The 21,470-nt window shown below is 50.5% G+C and overlaps 1 protein-coding gene across 9 annotated transcripts in view; it reads right to left on the bottom strand.

Annotated features, from left to right (window-relative positions):
- GRB10 (growth factor receptor bound protein 10) overlaps window positions 1-21,470 on the bottom strand; it is a 182,866-nt gene that overhangs the window by 69,412 nt on the left and 91,984 nt on the right. For 3 of the 9 annotated variants that reach the window (XM_053218707.1, XM_053218702.1, XM_053218704.1), the window contains one exon: window positions 692-856. The exons of the other annotated variants lie outside the window; for them this stretch is intronic. The gene's annotated coding sequence lies outside the window, so the exon portion shown is untranslated. The remainder of the gene's footprint in view (window positions 1-691; window positions 857-21,470) is intronic. 9 annotated transcript variants of the gene reach the window in all.

Here is a 21,470-nt window from a genome sequence, read left to right as displayed (position 1 = left end):
CCAAGACAGCAACACCCTCGCCAAGCCGGGACCACAAGCTCCCCCGACAGGAAGGCCCCTGTGAACCCGCCGCCCCAGCCCGCCTCCTACGGGCCCCCCGCCCGCGGCACCAGGCCCGGCTTTCTGTTTCTCAGCCTCTACAACCCGACCCGGGGTCCGCGGGGGTGGGTGAGGACAGGAGGCTGGTCATCACCCCGCCCTGCGGCAGAGCCGGGCACAGATCCATCTCATCTATTCCCCGTGCCACCACAGACGCCGTGACTGCCACCCGGTCCCACGGCTGAGGAACAGACCCCGGGGGAAGCAAGGACCTTGCCCAGGGGCACGCTGGTGCGACCAGGCGGACCTTCGACCTGAAAACACTTCCTGCAGCTACCAGGCTGGCCTCACCAGGTGTGCGCTCAATGCATGAGCTCACGGACCTTTCTGGGACCTGCCCTCCCTGCCTGTCCAGTCCTCGTGTAAACATCTCGGGTCCCTTTGCTTCAGCTTCTCCATCTCATTAGGCAAAAGGGCACAAGAAACGGACCAAAGCAAGACAGCAAGAAAAAAGGAAGGCACGTGGGCCAAAGGGGCAGAGAACGCGGGAACCCCGTGGTTGCAAGCGGGGGGTGGGGAGGAGAGCACTTTTGGGAAGATTTAGGTAGAAGCAGAAAGAAAGGTCACAGACATCCCCCATCCCGTTCTGTACCTTGCAGGCAATGGTGCCAGGGAGAGGGGTCTGGGGAAGGCCTGGACGGGGTGATTATACACAGCAGGCTTTAGATGGATCACACTGGGCCCTGAGCAGGATGGACACACGGACTGACGGGAGAGCATAAGATGCTTCTGAAACAGCAGGAATGCGGTTTCGCTGCTGGAACCGAGAACACCGAGAGCTGTCTGAGCAGAGTGGACACGGACCAAAATCCCGACCAGAAACTTGTGAGCGGGGCCTCGCATCCCCAGGGCCCGCGCGGGAAGGCAGGAGACGCTGCCAGCGCTTGGCCTGTGCATGGTCAAATATTAATCCCGCGGCCAGATATCAGAAGGACAACAGGGCTGAATTAGTAATTCATGACTGCCGTGTAATCAATAAGTAATCTATCACAAAGGAGAACGCCAGAGTCAGCAGGCAGAGCTCTTGCTTAAGGTTCAGAGGGCAGGCAGCTACGTGGGAGAAGTGGGAAAATCCAGACCCCGGGAGGGAGAGTTATGCACACAGCCTTGTCCCCTTGTCCCTTGTCCGGAGGCCACATCTGTAAACTGAGGAAGCAGAACTCGGCAAGCACAAAACCAACAGACGGTGGCCCGAAGAGAGCCAGCCACTTGGGTATTTACTGAGACCTCACGGTATCTGCCTTCTCAGAAAAGGTACAAGTCACACTAGGGCTCATGAGTCCGGGGCTTCAGGAAGGTTCTAGAATGCATCCTGCACTCACATTTAGCTTCCATGTAATAGTTGCCGATTGAGCTCTGGAACACGATTAAGCCTAGGCCACCCTAACTCATCCTACAAACAACTCAGTATTTCTCTCTTAACGACCATTTAAGAATCAATATGGGGTGAAACACTGAGCTCACAGTAGCTATCCATCCAGCCTTTGGGAATGCCTGGGGGTGGGGGGTGGGGTAGGGGCGGGGAGGGAGAGGCTGGATGCCATGGGCAGGCCGGGGGAGGGTCATCACGGGCCGCTGGGGTGTCACCTGGCTGTCAGTCACATGTGCCCCCAACCAGGAGACCCAGCAGAATACAGTGGCCACCACGGTCACTTCCATCCCCCCTGAGGAGTCAGGCAGAAAGAGAGGCTCACTGTTAGAGTTCTTTTTTTTGTTGTTTTTTAATGTCTATTCATTATGAGAGAAAGAAAGAGCGAGAGCAGGCTAACAATTGGGGGAGGGGCAGAGAGAGAGAAAGAGAGAGAGAGAGAGAGAGAGAGAGAGAGAGAGAGAGAGAGAGAGAGAGAATCCCAAGCAGGCTCCACGCAGTGAGCACAGAGCCCAACTTGGGACTCAATATCACAAACCGTTAAGATCCTGACCTGAGCTGAAATCAAGAGTTGGACGCTTCACTGACTGAGCCACCCCAGCGCCCCAAAACCAAACCTTTTAAAGAATCTGAAGTATCCTAGCCCGGGACAAACTTTAAAATTCCTGTCGCTCAATTAGCATTTCGCCTGTCCAGACAACAGACTCACTTAGGGTTCTGGGATTTTACCTACACTCTGTTAAATCTAGCGCAGGCTAAAAATGGAATCTTCCAAGCAGGGGTCACAAAGTATTGATCTGAAGGAAGACACTCGCCATCGTGTTCCTTGAAAACTTACTGAACTACGGTATAGGAATCCACTAAGGCATTACTGACGTGACACTCAGTTCTCGCAAAAACGCTCGGAATGGCTCACATTCTGTGAGCACGTCCCGTGTCGTGCGGGATGGCTACCTGCCTTTCCTGTCCCTGTGGTCCCTACATGAACCCACCACACAGATCAACCACCCGCCCCGTGAAAGCCCTTCTGCAGAGAAGCAAACACATAGGGCGAGCACAAGACAGATGCTTCTGGAAATGAGTGCTAAGATTAAGTATCTATTTGGTGCGAACTTGATGCCAAAATACTTTCCGTGAGACCGCACCGCCCCTGGAAGGCACATGAAGGGGAAGGTAAAACAATTTTACACACTCCGTCTCACATCACGTGGATTCAGGAGGATGTATTTACCGCACAAATACAGGTCAGACAACACGGTTGTAAATCAAGTTATTAATAGACGCTTTGCTTCCGCAAATAACCCAGTCCCAAACTGGACACTGACTTTTGTCCCAAATATCTGAGCAGCTCATCTGATCTCAAACCCACATGCGTGCCTGGCCTCACTGCCATCAATCAGCACGCGGAGGAAGCTTTCCTTCTAAAACAGATACAAAGTCGGTGAACCAAATTCGTGTTTGGCTCATAGATAATTCGGGGCACACGTCCTCCATAAGCCAACCAGGAGGCGGCCAGGCGCTCACCAGCTGACTGTGGGCACAGAGGAGAGCGCCAGCTACAGGCGAGGCTCGGCCTTCTAGCCCCAGGAGCCTCCCTCCCTGTACGCCCTGCTGGGTCCACAGCGCCATCTAGTGGCCTCCTTCACTGGCTAGGAAACAGGACATTCATGGAATCCGATTCACTGCATTCACTGGCACCTTAAAGAAACGCTACAGGCCGGGGTTTTCAAGATACACGTGTATACTGTCCATTCTTCCCGGACCCACGTGAGCACCTGTTAACATGCAATGTCTGTCTGTTTCCTCCCGTCTTTGTCTAGAAGGTGGGCTGGTAAGTAAGGCAGGGCGGGGCAGGCTTGCTTAAGATGCTAAATCCCTAAAGAGTGATGGGTGATTTTAAGTAAAAGGAAGAAAAAGAAAATCAATGGGTGAGGCTGTGACAGAAGAGGAAACAGAGATCTTGGCCTGCCTTAGGGATCCTGGCACCGGGCTCCTGAGATCCTTATAATTTTCTAAACCATAAAAGCAATGGGGGCATCTTTTGTTCTGATGTCTGGTCTTTGTTGTTATTGTTGTTGTTGTCATTGTCGTGGTTCCTGAGATAGCCCCAGGGCTTTCATAAAGGTGAAAGGATCCTCTTTTATAAAACGTCACCTTTTGTTACTCATGACAAACCCCTTTCAACCACACCTGAGTTTATGTTAATGAGGTACTTTTTGGAAAGCCACCAGGTAACCACGGGCTGGGGGCTGGCTGCCAAGGGAGCCGATCACGATCATCACAGGGCTATAGGTTTGGAAGGGTCCAGTCCTGTTCTGTGCCCTCGGGGGGTAGGGAGGGGGGGAGGGGGGGAGGACATAGGGGCTGGACGCTGAGCTCATCACCGGCGGCCAACGATGTAATCAATTGTGCGTATGTGGTGAAGCACCCCTATCAAAACTCCCAACCCCATAGGTTTTGGAGAGCTCCCAGGTTGGTGCACATATGGAGGAGCCTGGGGGGTAGCGTGCCCAGCACGGGAGCCCCGAACCCCTTCCCCATACCTTGCTCTACGCACCTCTTCCAACAGACTGTTCCTGAGCTGTATCCTTTATAACAAACTAGTAACCTAATTAGTAAGCCGTTTGCCTGAGTCCGGTGGACGCTCTAGTAAATGACTGCTGAACCCAGTATGGACACACGCAGCTGGTGTCAGAGAATTGCTTGCCGGGGGGGGGGACCCACCCTTCTGGAAAGTGCCGAGTCAGAGCAGAGGTAAGGGGAAGATTTCTTCCCAGTGCTGTAGCTGAAAAGTCCCGAACACATATGTAAAGGCCAAAGTTCTTACACGCTTCTATCTGGACAGGAACTAAAGGTCCAGCCTGAGAAGGCATTTTAAACCTAAGCCATGTTCACTGGGCAAGCCGTTTTTGTTGACCTCTGAGCAATTAAAACCTTGTGCAGGTTTTAATTCTACTGAAGTCAGCATTCTACTGAAATGCCTTTGGCACACCAATGAATCTCTATCCTCACAGATTCCACTCACAGGTATTTAATTCTTTCTAGAAACGTTTCTTTGAGAGAGAAAGAGCACGAGTGGGGTAGGGGCGGAGAGAAGGAGAGAGAGAATCCCAAGCAGGCTCTGGGTTGTCAGCGCAGAGCTGGATGCAGGACTCGATCCCACAAACCGTGAGATCAGGACCTGAGCCAAAATCAAGAGTCAGATGCTTAACTGACTGAGCCTCCCAAATGCCCCACAAGTACTTAATTTTTAATAGGTACAAGTTGGACATAAGTAAAAATAAGAAAATCAGGTATTACACTGTTAGAGTATACCTCTGTTCATATTCGTGATAGTTACAGATATTCGGAAACCCTAAAAGCAGATCACCTAAACATATCTCCAAATACAAATATAAATGCCATTTCTAAATCGTGTCGTTTAAAAAAAATTGAATCAATGCCTTATTTCGGTGGTTACTACAGGCAGGCGGGATTTGAAGCAGGAAATAAAAACCCTAGAATTACATCCAGCATATACACAGAACTACATATATATAGCTTCAGCCACACACTCACGTCTCCTGACCTTTCAGCACGTACAAGAGAAACTTCGCTTTCCAGCCTTTGTGGGAAATGGTATTCTCCTCTCCACCCACCTCCCATAGACGACGACAACCGTCACTGTCAGTGCCAATAAACTGAGAAAATACCTATCAACAAGCTGATTAATTCACCAGCAGGAAAAATGTGTGTGGGTGTGTTTCACTTCAACTCCACGTGTGCACCTCCTACACTTCCTGCTGCTGGGTTCTGGGCAGCACTCAGCAGATACACGTGGCCTCCCAAGCCCACAATGCCACTGCCAGCCCCAGAGCACGTTCCGGGGCATCCAGTAACACGAGGCTGGGTCCGATCGCTCGGACAAGGTTGAAATTGAAACAGTCCTCTCCATGTGCTGAGGCTGAACCAACGTGTTCCTTTTCATTTACAGGTGACACCTTCTCTACTTGTCTTGGGGTGCCTTTCTTTCCCCTACTCCAAATGCAGGACTGTTCCCTCAGGGAGGCTGCTGGCTATTTGGTCACCTCTCTCCTTCCGTGAGAAGCTCTGGCGTTCTCTTCTGCTAATTTAGAACTGCATCCTGAGCCCTCCCAGAGCTTCCCTGAGCAAGTCACAGATGCAGGGCCCCAGCAGATAGCTCCACAGACAAGAAAACCCACGTAGATCACCGATTCCCTGCTTTCATGAAAATGTAACCTGTTTTCCTTAAAGCTGTGTGTAGATACACACATTCTGTCTAGAAGTGCTTTACCTATGCTGCCTGACTGGCAGGGAGCCCGGTCCCATCTCCACCCTGGTCTGACGCATTCAGGTTCCTTTTGGTCCCGACTCAAGGGGAGACACCGTCCAAGGTTCCCAGGACGCTGACCCGCCCAGGGCTGCCCAGATGCCCTCACCCTCCCCTTCCCTGCATGTAGCCAGGTTAACAATGGATGGAGGAAAATCAGTATTTCAGGAAGGAGCTGGTGAAATCCTATGTCCCGCATGGAAAGAGGGAGGATTCACACAATTCCAAAACCCTGACACCAGAAACCGCCTTGACAACCAGTCAGCGACTGAGTGACGCCCAGATTTATCAGCCCCTGTCCTGCCTGCACACACAGCCGGCGAGGAAGTACTCAAAAGACAGTCTAGGAGGCAAACGTGTTCAAGTTCGTGGGCTCTTTCAAAACTTGGAAGGCAGGGGCGCCTGGGTGGCTCAGTTAGTTGAGTGTCCAGACTCTTGATTTCAGGTCAGGTCGTGATCTCACAGTTCATGAGTTCGAGCCCCATGTTGGGCTCTGCAATGACAGCACGGAACATTCTTGGGATTCTCTCTCTGCCCCTCCCCTTCTTATGCTCTCTTTCAAAATAAATAAATAGGGGCGCCTGGGTGGCTCAATCGGTTGAGTGACCGACTTTGGCTCAGGTCATGATCTCACAGTCCGTGGGTTCAAGTCCTACGTCGGGCTCTGTGCTGACAGCTCGGAGCCTGGAGCCTGCTTCGGATTCTGTGTCTCCCTCCCTCTCTCTCTGCCCCTCCCCCGCTCATGCTCTGTCAAAAATAAGCCAACATTAAAAAAAAATTTTTTTAACAAAATAAATAAACTTAAAAAAAAGCTCGAAGGAAAACACTGGAAATACACGATGCAGGTTGGTATTTGCTATTTGCACGTTCAGCCTGTCTCAGTGCAGACTCGGTTCCCTTTCCTTCCTAGTATTCGAGGTGTGGCTTCCCGCTGAATCATCCTGCATGGTTCAGCAAAGTGAGACCCAAAGGAGTGGAAATCCAATGTGCCACACGGTGACCTGGTGGCCTCACCGGGAGCCTGACCTCTGATCTGGGTGTCCACACTCAGTGGCGATAACCACCCGTGACTGCAGTTACCAAGTACCTATCATGTGCCCCTACACTTCACATCGCTGATGACTAATCCTCAAAATAACAACAGGGACAATAATGCCGATTTCAGAGTGAGACAAATACCCTCATGCTCAGTGGGGTCAAGGTCCCATGGCTGCTGGCGAAAAAGCCCGCAGGAGAAGTCCGATCTGTTTTCTTTCAGAAAGGTCAGGGTGCTTGTTCGGACAATGGTGCCTTCAGCCAGGCCAGCCTGCCCTGATGGTCACGCTCCCGGAGGTGCTCGGGCCAAAGCCACCCTCCCCCCACGCCACCATCCCCACTCACAGGCAGCTTCCTCCACTACCAGGGCCGAAGAAATGATGCACACGTCACCCCTGCTGGCCAGCACAGGGGAGGGCTCCTGGGGGCCAATGCGGAATGTGGCCCACGGTGACCAGCGGGGACAGGGGTTTAGCCATGCAGAGAAGTCAAGCGTCACGTCGGGAAGAGAGCTATTCCACGTAAGAGATGGGTGTCAGGACCTAGCCACGAGGCAAAACAAGATTCGGGAAATCCCCAGGCCCCAGAGGTGGGGGGAGACGCGGGGACCCTGGGGCTGGCTTCTCGGGTGACTCATCAGGCAGCCCCAGGAAGACTGGTTTGGGAAGGTCCAGGACCAGGCTGCTCATTTCAGAAGTTGCTCTTGAACACGGATCCCACTTCCTAACAAACATTGGCTTTTGGTACAGATACATATGCTTCGCCCACTCCAGTCCTGGGGACCACGCGGCAGGTAGCTGTCCCGACCTGCCAATATTCATCTTATGGTAAGGTGTCCATCGTATGATGGCCTGGGCGACGCCCAACCCTAAGTGGAGGCTGAATGGACAGAACCTGTAAGAAACAGGGTAAGCCCATGATCACTCACAGCTGTGCCCACTTCCCACATGTCCCCGGAGTGTGGCCAGGCCTACAAGTGGCCCAGAATGGTGCCAGCAGTGACTTTCAGGGAGGGAGGCTGGGCTCTGTCTCCCCATCCTGACAAATTCCTCCTCTTTTTTTTTTAGTTTTAAGTTTTTTTATTTTGAGAGAGAGAGACAAGAGACAGAGACAGCACACAAGCAGGGGAGGGGCAGACAGAAAATCCCAAGCAGGCTCTGCACTGTCAGCACAGAGCCTGATGCAGAGCTCGAACCCACGAACTGTGCGATCACGACCTGAACAAGAGTGGGACGCTTAACCGACTGCGCCACCCAGGCGTCCCAACAAATTCCTCCTTCTTGCCTCCGGGGCCATGTGACAGCCCAGAGCACTGCAATACTCAGAGGGAAGGGTACGTCACAAAGTCCAGGGCAGATCCTAGAATGAAATGCAGATATGCCGGTGGCCAGACAGCACTACGACCAAAGCAAAACGAGCCAAAAAAAAAAAAAAAAAAAAAAGTGAAGATAATGATTAACCGCTATCACTGGACTTTGATTCTGGTGAGATTCATTTGTTTAATCTGTGTGTTTTAGAGAACGGTCAAATAATTCTATCCCCCCACCCCGCCTCCCCTAAAAAGGAAAGCCCCTCACTTCCCTCAGGGATTCCGCTCATTGAAATTCAAGAGCTGGAATCTGATGCTGGGTGAACACGACCCAGCGAGAGTGGAAATTTTCCTTCTTTCTTGGACTGTGTCCTGCCGTGTTGTCGCATGTTGTTGCAAGGGAGCATCTAGATGGCACCGAAGCTTCTCTGGGGTCTGCGAAGGCGGTTGTGTTCAGCACCGTGAAGCAAATACGACACGGGAAAAGAATTTTCCTCTCCGGGAAGGACCTCAGCTACACATTAGAGGGAAAAAAAAGAAGTACAGACTCGGGGTACCGTCTCTATTTGTACTTAATAGAAGACAATTAGTTGGGGGAGAAGGGCAGAAACATGCCCACAAAACATCACTCAAAAAAAATAAATAAATAAAAGCAAAAATTAACTGCATCTTTCTCCTTAGTGATTTACTGTGTTTCTTCTCCAGACTCTGGCACGGACCCTTACTTCTTCTGTGACATCATAAAGCAGCCACAAGCCGAGCGCAAGACCTGTGCAAACAGCTGGTCACTCTGGAAGGTTCTCACTTTCCATCAATCCTAAAAATATGAGTGCGAGCACACTGGAGCTGAAGAGGGAAAATCCAGGCCAAAGTCCATCACTCACCGAGGGCACTGTCCTCTAGGCAAGGCAAAGTGTTAAAGGCCAATCAGACAGTGGGGAGTCTTTATTATCTCATTCACCACTAACACTCTGTTTCTGTGAATCTAACTCCATAAGAGTAAAATCCATTCGTGTGGCCAATATCTTCCTTCCTCCGTCAAGTACTGACTGAACACCTGATACACAAGTGACATCGTTCCAGGCCCTGGGAATACAGATGTCGGCGAAACAGACACGAGTCCCCGCCACCTGAGGATCAAGTCCCTTCTGCCGGCTTCAGCAAAGGGTGACCGCGAGAACCCTAAAGTCGCAAGGACGGAGATGAAACCTTTTCCTGCCTCTGGAAAAATAATTGCGTCCACCGGCTCGAGGGTGGAGACATCGCGAAGGAAGCAAGCCGAGATCCTGGCAGAAAGGGGCTCCCATCAACCGAGGGGAGGGAAGGAACCCCTCAGCATCTTGCGAGAGAGGGTAGCGACAGGCAGGGGGTGGTAACAGCAGTACAAGGTGCGGTGTGTGTCCCCAGACAGACGACCTTGCCTCAGTGGAGGCAGTGGCCAAACCAGGAAAGTGTCCCAGAGGCCACTCTCCTACGACCTTTATGCCCACTCTTGGCGGAAGAGAAGGGTTTTAAAACCAGATCTCTGTGTACAGGCAAGACAGTCAACTAGAGGGCATTCGGCTCTAAGAAGAGCCCGACTTCCAAGGCGTCAGGATGGGGAAAGTCATTCCAGGAGAACGTACCAGGCGATTCCAAGAAATGGCACAACTCCCAGAACTGCAACGCCCAGGAGACAGGAGCTGGCTTTCCAGGATGTGGAAGGAAACAGGGTTTAACCAGAAAGAGGGCCATTCCAGAGGTGGCAGGCAGGGTCTCATTATCCAGATGTGTCCTCCCAGGAGCATCTGGGTGGTTTCGGTTCCAGCTAACAGCTCCCTGGGGCTCACCTGGATGCATCTGAATCCAATCCTTTGGAGTCTTGGCAGGGAATGAATGGAGGTCCTGAGAACTTACTATTCTTATGATAATGACTTCTCAATTAAGGGAAATTAAGCAGTGCCTTCTGATTAATGCCCCAGGACAAGGTCCCTCTGGACCCAGGTTTCAGGGCCGAGAACAGTGGAGGAGGGAGCACAGTGGGAGGCTGTGGGCTTGGTTTTTACACTCTCCATACGTATTTATGTTGCTTCATCTAATTTCTTACCTGGCACACAATAGGTGCTCAGTAAATTTTAGTTGAATACCTAAAACACTGGAGTCCCCAGCCTCCATAAATCAAGCTGTAGAATTTTCTAGAAAGTCAGCCAGGCAGCGTTCCCAAACTCCCTGGGGGCTACTGAGCCTCCAACCCTTCCCCTCCTTGGAAAAAGGCCCACCAGGCAGGTTACACACAAGCCGCAGGCGGATACAGGCCAGATGGGCTGCTTCCAAGGAGGGCTGACGCGTATCCCCGAAGGGGGGCTCTGCGGGAAGCTTACCCAGCAGGCCAGACCCGGACCCCTGTGGGCCTCCCTGAGGGCGTGGGGCCTAAGGACTCATCCCTGAGATCACAGGGCCAAGGGAAAGATGCAAATTCTGCCCCCATCCAGGAAGTGCGTGGGGCATCCCGCTCTGAACAATGTCTCTCCCTTCGAAAGCACACTCTTCCTTCACCCCAGAGCCTCAGGCTTCCCTGCTTGACTCTGGGTGCCGCTGAACCTGTCAGGAGAAGATGCTGCTCTGTACATCACACCTTGCTCCCCCCCTCCACGCCCGTTCCCCCGCGGTGTGGCCCACGGAGACACTGGAACATGAGGAGTGAGGCTTGGTGGGAAGCGGGCTCTGCACTACCAAGGGGCTCCATTTCCAGATGGAACAAGAAGGGTACATTTCTCAAGTCAGGGGCTCCCTGCTCACATCTCCAAGGAGCAGGCACCGGGCCCTGGACAAGGCGGGATGCAGTATTCCCTTGAACAAACACTCCTTGTCTGCTGTGTCCCATGCCCTGCGTGCTGGTTAGAGTAATTCAGAGAGAGAGAGAGAGAGTGTGCAGGCAGCGGGGGGCCAGAACGCGAACATTCACTGGGATTACTCATAAACCCTGTACCATACCCACGAGCCACAGACTATCAAGCCCATTTCACAGATGAGAAAACCAAGGCTCAGCTGGGTTACAATACCCACCACAAAGTCACAGAGCTATTCGTGGAGCCTCAGTTCCTACCCCGGTGAGGCTAAAAAATCCAACATCCTCTTCGGGTTCCCCCCCCCCCCACCACAAAGATTAAAAAACGAAAACATGACCCCTGGTCTCAAGGAGCCTAGAAATAAATTGGAAAGACAGACACCTACTTGAACAAGTATGAAACGAAACCAGGTACGATCAGTTTTCAGGAGGAAAACATACACACACACACACACACACACACACACACACACGAGAAGATCTGAGGGCAACAACTGATTTAATTGCCCATAGCAACCGAAAGACCCAAGTGTCTGAGGCACAGAATCATCTTCCCAGACTGTTTTAAGATAAAACAAGAACAAAACCAAAACCAAACCAAAAAACCAGTGGCAGCCACACAGAGAATGGGCAGGGGCACAATCAGTGGGACGTGTAAAGGAGCCAGTGTCACCCAGCGTTCCCCATGTGCTCCGAGGTGGGTAAAAACCATTTTGCCCGATGCAGACTCTGGCTGGCTGGCTCGGCGTCAGCTGGGGCTTGCGACACGGAGCCCCTGCGTGGGAAGCACCCCCTGGGCAGGCAACGGTGCCTTTAGCCATCTGACACCCAAGGAGGCCGCAGGCCGGTTGGGACTGTTCTTCATGCATTCGAAATACAGCCACAGGATGGAAGGAGCAACGGCCCGTGCCCCCCACCTCCTCCAGTCCCTGCCCCCACCCCCAGGAAAGGTCAGGACTATTATTAAAGTCTCTCTCGGTCCAGAACTAAATGCAGGCCTGGCGGGTGTCAGTTACCACTCCCTGGCACGTTCTGCGGGGGCCACTGGGCAGGCTCCCGGCTACACCGCCAGCGCCCAACTATTTAACCCACTCAGGCGTCCGTCAGCGCGTGGCAGGACCCCAGAGAGGATTAACCGGACGTTGTGTGGACAGTGCCCGCCCGCAGGGGAGAACTGGGAGTCTGGAGAGCCGACCCAGAGATGGGGGCACCTGGCAGGGGGGCATATAATATTAGCCGTGTCAACAAAAGTGAAACCGGCAACCTTGTTCAATGACTTCTGAAGGCAGCAGTACGTTCTGTCCCGAGGGACAGGTTGGGCTCACTTTTCCTTGCTGGAAATCTCCAGCCTGAGAGCTTCCTTTGGGGATAGCGTTTAAAATTCTCTAAGAAAAATAACTCATTCCAAAAAATGTTCACTTGGAAGGGCTGGCTAACTGAGGTTTTAAAAACTAAACACTTAATTTAGGGGCCCCTGGGTGGCTCAGTTGGTTGAGCATGTGGCTCTTGATTTCAGCTCAGGTCGTGATCCCAGGGTCATGGGATCGAGCCCCGCACTGGGCTCCTCGCTGAGTGTGGCACCTACTTGGAATTCTCCCTCTCTTCCAGGGGCTCCTGGGTGTGGCCCAGTCAGTTAAGCATCCGACTTTGGCTCAGGTCATGATCTCACAGTTCATGAGTTTGAGCCCCTCATCGGGCTCACTGCTGTCAGTGCAGAGCCTGCCTGGGATCCTCTGTTGCCCTCTGTCCCTGCCCTTACCCCATGTGCGCTCTCTCTCTCTCAAAAACAAACATTAAAGGGGCGCCTGGGTGGCTCAGTCACTTAAGCATCCAGCTATGGCTCAGGTCCTGAGCTCACGGTTTGGGAGTTTGAGCCCCACATCAGGCTCTGTGCTGACAGCTCAAAGCCTGGAACCTGCTTCGGATTCTTTGTCTACCTCTCTCTCTGCCCCTCCCCGCTCACACTCTGTTTCTCTCTCTCAAAAATAAATAAACATTTAAAAAAATTTTTTTAGACATTAAAAAAAAATAGATTCTCTCCCCCTCTCCCGCTGCCCCTCTCCCTTTTATTTTTTTTTTTAAAAATAAGTTAATTTAAGTAAAGTGTAATATAGTGGAAAAGGGTATGTCAGACTTTAGGAGAGAGCGTATTCTAGTTCTCTACCTAAGGGAGATAAAAACAGAGTCTCTCCCCCTCTCCCGCTGCCCCTCTCCCTTTAATTTTTTTTTTTTTTAAATAAGTTAATTTAAGTAAAGCGTAATATAGTGGAAAAGGCGTTAGGAGAGAGCGTATTCTAGTTCTCTACCTAAGGGAGATCTAAAGATACTCTTTCATCACTGATCTTAATAATGAACTATATCTAAGTTGGACCCACCGCTTCCAAAAATGGGATTTACGCTTCCTTGGACGAAAAGATCCGTGTGTTCTATGAGCGATAAATTAAAAACTCACTGCTCACCGTTGCGTCCCCTGCTCCTGACGTGGCCTGGACAGGTAACAGATTTTTGTTGAATGAACATGAGACACAGGAAAGGTAAGGAGCTCGAGGAAGAAAAGCGAAGGCGAGGAGAACACAAGGACTTCAGGGATGAAGCCCGCTCTCCAGCGGCGAGCATCCTGACAGCTAAGGCAACGTGAAACATGAGCGTGTCGGTTCCACACGGGAACCGGGAAGGGGAGGTCGAGTCTGGGCTCACCTGCCGCTGGGAATGGTGGGGCCAGCGGGCACCTCAGTACCTCTTTGTTCTGTGCTCCTCGTGAACACCTGGACTGTTCCAAGCGCAAAGGATGAAGTGAGCACAGGTTCAGGACAGGGGAGGCGGCGGCAGGGGTCCAACCGATTTGGCTGCTTCCGAGACCAGGGGGATTCGGTCCCCACTGCTATCATCTCAGGTTGACCCACTGAAAAATCTAAGGGGGTCAGAAGGTCAGGAAGGCATGAGCGGACTGTGAAGGACGGAGGGCGGCCCGGGGGTGGGAGACACCAATGCTGCAGCCCACCTGCGGGGACACACGGGCTCAGCCAGCCATTTGGGGGTGATCTGGGTGGCTTTTCTGGCCTCTGAGCCTCGGTTTCCTCCCCTGTAAATATGGGTTAACAACAGTGCCCACTGCATAGCACAGTTAGGTCGATTCACTGGTTAACAGATTAAGAACCTGTTTTTACAACAGGAAGGTCACCTAAACATGTTAAGACACAGAGGGTAGAGGCAAGAAATCATGACCTTTCTGAAGGACCGTAAGCATTACAGTCATTTATTTAGACGGATCCTGCAGAAGCAGCATTAATCACGTGGGCAAACGCAATTATTAGACGTGGCCCGAATGTATTCCAAAAGGCGGAAAGATGTCATTTTGTGGGAGAAGGATTAGGGAGGATTTTCTTCCTCGCCTTTTGGCATCTCAGCCCTAATAAAAGGTGATTAGGCACGGAGGGAGAGAAAAAGAAATCAAAATTATAATCACTTTTTGGCTTCAATGTCCAAGCAGAGGCCAATGTTCATTACTATTCAGGAACGGGAATGGGAGAAAGAGAACTTTATCTTTAGGGGACAGCACTGTTTTCCTGTGAGGAAATGACACTATGAAGAGTTACTTTCATGCGTGTACGCACGTGTGTGAAACGGGTAGAACGTCAACGATATTCTCGTGGATAACACAGTAAAAGGAGAAGTAGGTAAGAGGGCATCCAATGAACCACGACTCGAGCTTGGTCCAAAAGCTACGGTCAGCAGGAGCCACACGGTCTGCTCAGCTGACTTTCTGATTTCGTCCTTTGTCATCCCAACCCAAGCTCTCCTGTCACCTCCTAAATGGCACCACACGAAGGGAAGGTCTTCGTTAACTTCTTCTCATCTCAGGTGCCTGGAATTACCAGGACTTCCCACGTGGCGGGAAGGGGCAGGAACGCAGGACCTTTCTGGAAGCCACATGCATCTATGGCATGTGAGTTCAGGCATTCTTTAAACATTAACTATTAAATACAAGGCACTATCGCAGAACCTCCAGGATCAGTCAGACATGGTTCCTACCGGCAAGAAACGCACGATCTCGGGAGAAAGGGGTAAATATGGTACATAAAGTAATGCTTGCAGGACAGCTTATATGTACAGGCACATGCTCCATGTTTCCCCTAAGTTACCTCCAAGCGTAAAGCTGCACGGACTTGGCTTTGATTCCGATTTTACCAGTGTGTGACTTCTCTGTCACTTCTGGGCAAGTTACCAAACATCTCCAGCTCAGTTTCCCCTATGTGGCTCCGATGACAGTGAAAACTCCAAAGACACGTGGGGACAAGCGTGAGACTCCAAGTTATCACTGTCCTATCAAACGTATTTCACAGTAATGATGTGAGATGGGTATTTGCTATTGAAGAATTTCAACCGCAAAGTGGTTACTAACTCGCCCACGGTCTCAGGGTCCTCCCCTGACCCCCTGGAAGAAACCAGACACAGGGAATAACTGGTCCAAAGCCTGGCTGCCCCCAACATCTGTGACATTTGCCGTGGCTCCCCGCAGGGGAGGAAACAAAACACAACAATCTTTCTCGACCTACTTCACCTTCTCTACTGACAATCTTCTCTAATTCTGGTCTCTTCCACTCGGCAAACCGATTATCCAACGAGATATGAAGGTCCTGAAATATGCCCACGACACATCTGCTCTCCGTACATACACATTACGGGAAAGGAAGCCAGGCCCCCCAACAGAGCTCTGCATGTTGAAACTGTGTGCTAACAACCATCCTTCTGGCTTACGGACAACCAAGAGAAGCTACAGCCAGAAGCCGTGACAGGTTGGACAGGAGTGTGAAAGGCCGGGGCAGAAAGGCACTGCTCAGTTTCAGGAGCCGAGGGCTGGGGTCTGGGGTCTCCACGGGAGCCGCTGGGTCCCTTGATGTAGGACTCCAGGGGCCATGGGCAATGGTTTAAATACATCTTCAGAGGCTTCACCGTGATGCACACATATCCCCGTCTCCAAATGGACCGCGGTCTGGAAACAAACACGCAGGCAACTGTAGCACCCTCCACAAGCGGACCGGAAACAGCTCTTTGGGCCACCTTTGCTCAGCTGTGCTCTGGTGAGGGTGGTCGCTCAGTTCAGCATCTGCAGTGAGCAGCGACAGCCGTCAGAAACAACTTGTTTAAAATGAGAAAAAGCCAGGGCGCCGGGGTGGCTCAGTCAGTTAAGCATCTGACTTCAGCTCAGGCCATGATCTCACAGTCCGTGGGTTCAAGCCCCGCATCGGGCTCTGTGCTGACAGCTCAGAGCCTGGAGCCTGCTTTGGATTCTGTGTCTCCCTCTCTCTATGTCCCTCCCCTGCTGGCGCTCTGTTTCTCTCTCTCTCAAGTATAACAATAAACATTTAAAAAAATTAAAAATAAAATAAAATGAGAAAAAGCCAAACTTCTAAAATCCTCGGACACCTCACGTTATCAGAAATATTGTCAAGAAAATACTTGACCCAGGGGTGCCTGGGTGGTCAGTCGGTTAAGCGTCTGACTCTTCATTTTGGCTCAGCTCACGATCTCACGGTTTGTGGGATCGAGCCCCACCCCGGGCCCTGCGCTGACAGCACAGAGCCTGCTTGGAATCGTCTCTCTCTTTCTCTCTGCTCCTCCCTCACTTGCGCTGTCTCCGTCTCTCTCAAAATAAAAAAAAAAGAAAAGAAAAGAAAAGAAAAGAAAAGAAAAGAAAAGAAAAGAAAAGAATGAAAAAGCTTGACCACATTATTAATTGTACCCAAAGGAAGGGACAGCAGGACCCCAGCAGGTATTATTTGCTGCAGCTACAGGTGGACGTAACCCAGCACACGTTCACGGTCAGGCCAACAACATAAAGCGTGTGCTCTGTGGAATAGCCTTCATCCATAAAAGGAACGAAACTGATGCGCCAGGATGAACCCCAAAGACCGTGCTACACGAAATAAGCCAGGCACAAAGAACAAATATCCTGTGATTCCACTTACGTGAGGTAACCAGAAACCGTAGACACACAGAGCGGAACAGAGGTTACCAAGAGCTGGAGAGAATTACTGCCTTGAGGCATGCAGAGTTTCCGTGTGGGGTGATAAAGTTTTTGAGACGGACGGTGCTAATAACGGCACAACAGTGTGAAAATAATGAATGCCAGACCTGTGCACTTAAAAAGTTAAAAGGAACAGTTTTTCTGTCCTATGTATTTGACCGCCATAAAAGCGTTATCTTTAAAAAACCAGCCAAGCACAATTCTAGCTGTTACCAAACCACCAACTTTTTATTTTATTTTATTTTTTTTTAACGTTTATTCATTTTTGAGAGACAGAGAGACAGAAGACGAGCGGGGAAGGGGCAGAGAGAGAGGGAGACACAGCATCCGAAGCAGGCTCCAGGCTCCGAGCTGTCGGCACAGAGCCCGACGCGGCGCTCGAACTCACGAACAGTGAGATCATGACCTGAGCCGAAGTCGGAGGGACCCTCAACCAACTGAGCCACCCAGGCACCCCAAGCCACCAACTTTTTAAAGGAAAATGCCTCCCTTCCCGGAGTGTGAGGGGTTTGTAGCAACTGTCACCCCAAACTAAGCTGCTTACATGAGGAGCAAGCGAATACAAACAAGAGCGTTAAATCTTTCTGCCAGAGAAAGGGCAGGTAAAGGAAAGTCACAGAGAATCTTTTGTCTGGCACAGCAGGTCCCTTGCGAACAACCCGCCGAGTCGACATCCAACACATGGCCCAAACCTAAGGCCCATAATCGGAGCATCCGAGGGCGCCCTGCACAGTAAGGAGGCACCAGATGGCTGTCAATTTCTGTCATGTGGTCTCAGGGCATCTTGCTACGGGGAACCGAGCACTGACCCTGGTGTCCACCGCAGAGGGGGGCCGGGGAGGCTCGGAGATGCCCCGCAGGGTCGACGGCAGGTTCCCATAGGCCTGCGTCTTGTGACCCCGAGCCCGCTCCCTACAGAGGGCGCTGGACGGCTCCCTCCTGACACGCCTGACCGAGAAGCGCATGCCCTTCCATTCCCATCACAGACCCCAAGCCTCGGCCCCCTCCCTCTCCAGCTCCGTCGCTGCCACGTTCCGTGTGACGTGAGTGTCCGCAGTCAGACACAGACACAGTGTGCCCTCCTGCACACGCTTTTTTGGCCAGTTCTCCCAGTTGACCGTTTCTCCTATTTACAGGGCTTTCGCGATAAGCCGAGGATACTAACAATCCGCGCGTTAAATGCAATGATTTTTCTCCCCCGCAGGCTGACGTCGGTGAGGGTTTTAAATGCCGCTATGTCCCTACACAGATGCGTGTTTGCAATGCCCTCAAACATCAGTTTTCCTTTACGGTTGCGCTAAGCTGGACAGAGGAAATTCTTTCTCAGCCTGAGGGCATGAAGATTCTCCCTACTCTTAGGTTTTTTAAAACCGCTGTTTTCCACCTTCCGTGGTTTAATTGACGTGCAATTGATGACTGAGGATAGTATGGGGGTAGGGATCCTCCAGTCACCCTCGCCCAGCCCCGCGGGTCCTCCTGATCGGCTGTGACTTCTCTGTGCTACACTGAATCTCCGTAAATGGGTAGGTCTCTTTACGGGATTGTCTGTTCTGGTCGTTGGGTCTCTACGTCTACGAATCATTCACACACTTTCCTAATTGTGAGGACTCTTAATGAAGCCTTGTTACCACCCGCCCACATTAAAGTTAGAAGCCCTCTAGGGAGACTGGCTGGCTCAGTCGGGGGAGCGTGTGACTGATAATCTCAGGGCGGTAGGTTCAAGCCCCATGTTGGGCATAGAGGTCACTTAAAAATAAATAAAATCTTCAAAATAAAAAGAAATTTAGAAGCTATCTGTCAAGTCATACCAAAACTCTGCAAAACTTGGTCACATCTGCATTAAATTTAAAGGTAAATTTGATAACGTGACACCTCTGCGAGGTAAGTCTTCTGATTTGTGATCGTGGGATAGGGCTCCAGTTTATTTACGTCTTTTTTATGTGCTTCAGCCACATCATACAATGTCAAGGAATCGAGTTTAACTTATTCCTAGATACCTTCTGATTTTAGCTATTATTGTCCATGGGATTTCTTTTTATATTACGCCTCCTGATTGTTTTCTATAGTTGCACAAGATACTGTGCCATTTTATCTGCTGATCTCACATTGTATCTCCCCGCTTGAAGAGCTCATTCATTTTTTTTTTATGTTTTATTTCTGACAGAGACAGAATCCAAAGCAGGATCCAGGCTCCGAGCTGTCAGCACAGAGCCTGACACGGGGCTCGAATTCAAGAACCGTGAGATCATGACCTGAGCCGAAGTCAGACGCTTAACCGACTGTGCCACCCAGGCGCCCCAGAACTCATGCATTTTAAAAGTTTGTAAGTCTGTGCGGATTCTCTGTCTGGGTAATCTGCAAATAGGCACGGATTTCATTGCTCCGTTTCAGTGTCATTTCTGTTTGTTTAGTATTCTGTTGCACTGGCTAAGACCCCACTGACAACAGGCACTCGGGTGTGATTCCAGGTTTTCATGGACACGACTCTGATATTATTCCTGCATGTATGACGGATGCTGTACATTTTTGACAAATATATTATTAGAAACTGGTTATGGAGGTTTCTGAAAGTACTGGTTCAGTAACAGTTTTGTTCTCTTATCGTTTCTTTTGCATCGCACGAGTGGAGAATTGTATATGTTCTTGTGGTCACTGGTGAGATGCCCATCTTTTCCCCTTAAATCTCTGAAAGTGTTATAAAGTCTTCATCATGTAACAATGGTAAAGCACCCTTGCACAATCATAATAAACCCAACTTGGTCATAACGTTTGTTCGATGTTTACGACCGACCGCTGAATTTGACTAATGTTTTACGTGGACCTTGTGGTTGTACGGTAACGTGAAATATGCCTGTATCTGGATTTCTTGGACCGTCTCCTGCAAAGCTACAAAACACTGTAAGATGAGTGGGAGAGGCTCTGGGCACTACCTCTCCAACAGCTCATACAAAGAGGGCAATTATTTGCTCCTTGAAGGTTTTGTGACACTCATCTGCAAAACCCCTGAGCCCTTTCGAGGGGGTGGTATTGATTACTGACTCCATTCTTCTGAGTTATTTCTTTGTTAAGATTTTGTGTTCTGCCAAGAGTCAAACTGTTTCATTTTGTTTTCCTCTTTCAACTATTCTTTCTTATTTCTTCCGATGTCTCTACCTAAAACTTCTGAGTGCTGTCTACGCTACTCACAGAGCTATACATTAGGTCACGTCACGGAACATTCCCTGCACGCCGTGCAGGAGAAATACTCTTGATTTTCTTAGGTAAACTCTAGGTTAATTTTTCTAATGGTGTCAGTTTGGTGGTGTTTTTTTTTTTTTAAAGACTTTATTTGTTTAGAGCAGTTTTAGGTTTACGACAAAATTCAGAGGAGAGTATGGAGATTTCCCATAAACCTACTGCCCCCCCCCCCCCACATGCAGAGCCTCCCCGCTGATCAGTATCACTCACTGAAATGGTACATTTTTACCATGGATAAACCTATGCTGATACACCATAACCATCCGAAGTCCATGGCTGACCTAGGGTTCGCTCCGGGTAGTGTGCATGCCATATGGGGACCTGCACAGCCATACCCATCCTGGTAACATCATGTGTCTTTATAACGTCAGTACTGTCACTGCCCTAAATCTTCTCTGCTCCACCCAGAGAAGATTTTTCCGTCACCATCCCGGGCAACCACTGGTCTTTTTACCGCCTCCAGAATATCGCGGAATTGGAATCCTATCAGCATGTCGCCTTTTCAGACGGGTTCCTTTTTACACAGTACCGTGCGGCACAGCCTCCTCCCTGTCTTCCCATGGCTTGATAATTCACCTCTTCTTAGTGCTGAGGAATATTCCACTGTCTGGACGCACCAGTTTACTCATCCATCTAACAGAGGACGTCTTGGTTGCTTCCGAGCTTTGGCAATGACGAACAAGGCAGCTACATGCATTGCTGGGTTGGCTTCTGCATGGACCTGAATCTTCAGCTGTTCTGGGTAAACACTGAGGTGCACAACTACTGGGTCGTACGGCAAGAGCAAGCTGAGTTTTGCAAGAAACCGACAGACTGCCCTCCAAAGCGGCTGCGCCATTTTGCATTCCCACCAGCAATGAGAGTTTCTGTTGCTCTACATCGGTGTCAGCACTGGGTGTTGCAATTTTGTCTTTATTGCTGCGACCCTTTATCCATTTCGCCCCTATTTTCACATTTACAGGCATGAAGTTGTTCGTGGTTTTCTTGTCTGAACTCTGACGCGCTCTTCGCGTGGTTTTCCTGTGTGCCTTCTCCCTCCCGAGGGACTCTACTGGAGGTTCACAGTTTCGCCAGATTTTGCAAAAGGCTGACATTTCGCTTGGTCCCTACCCGTTGATACTTTCTTCACCATTCTCGTAATTTCTGATCTTAATTTTTGTAACTCCTCCCTCTACATTCCTTAGCGTTATCCATCCATCTCTGATGCTCCTAATTTCCGTTTCTCTTCCAAGATTA

Source organism: Acinonyx jubatus, chromosome A2 (assembly GCF_027475565.1).
Source record: "Acinonyx jubatus isolate Ajub_Pintada_27869175 chromosome A2, VMU_Ajub_asm_v1.0, whole genome shotgun sequence".
Classification (NCBI taxonomy): domain Eukaryota; kingdom Metazoa; phylum Chordata; class Mammalia; order Carnivora; family Felidae; genus Acinonyx; species Acinonyx jubatus.
This window is presented reverse-complemented; position numbering and strand designations above follow the sequence as displayed.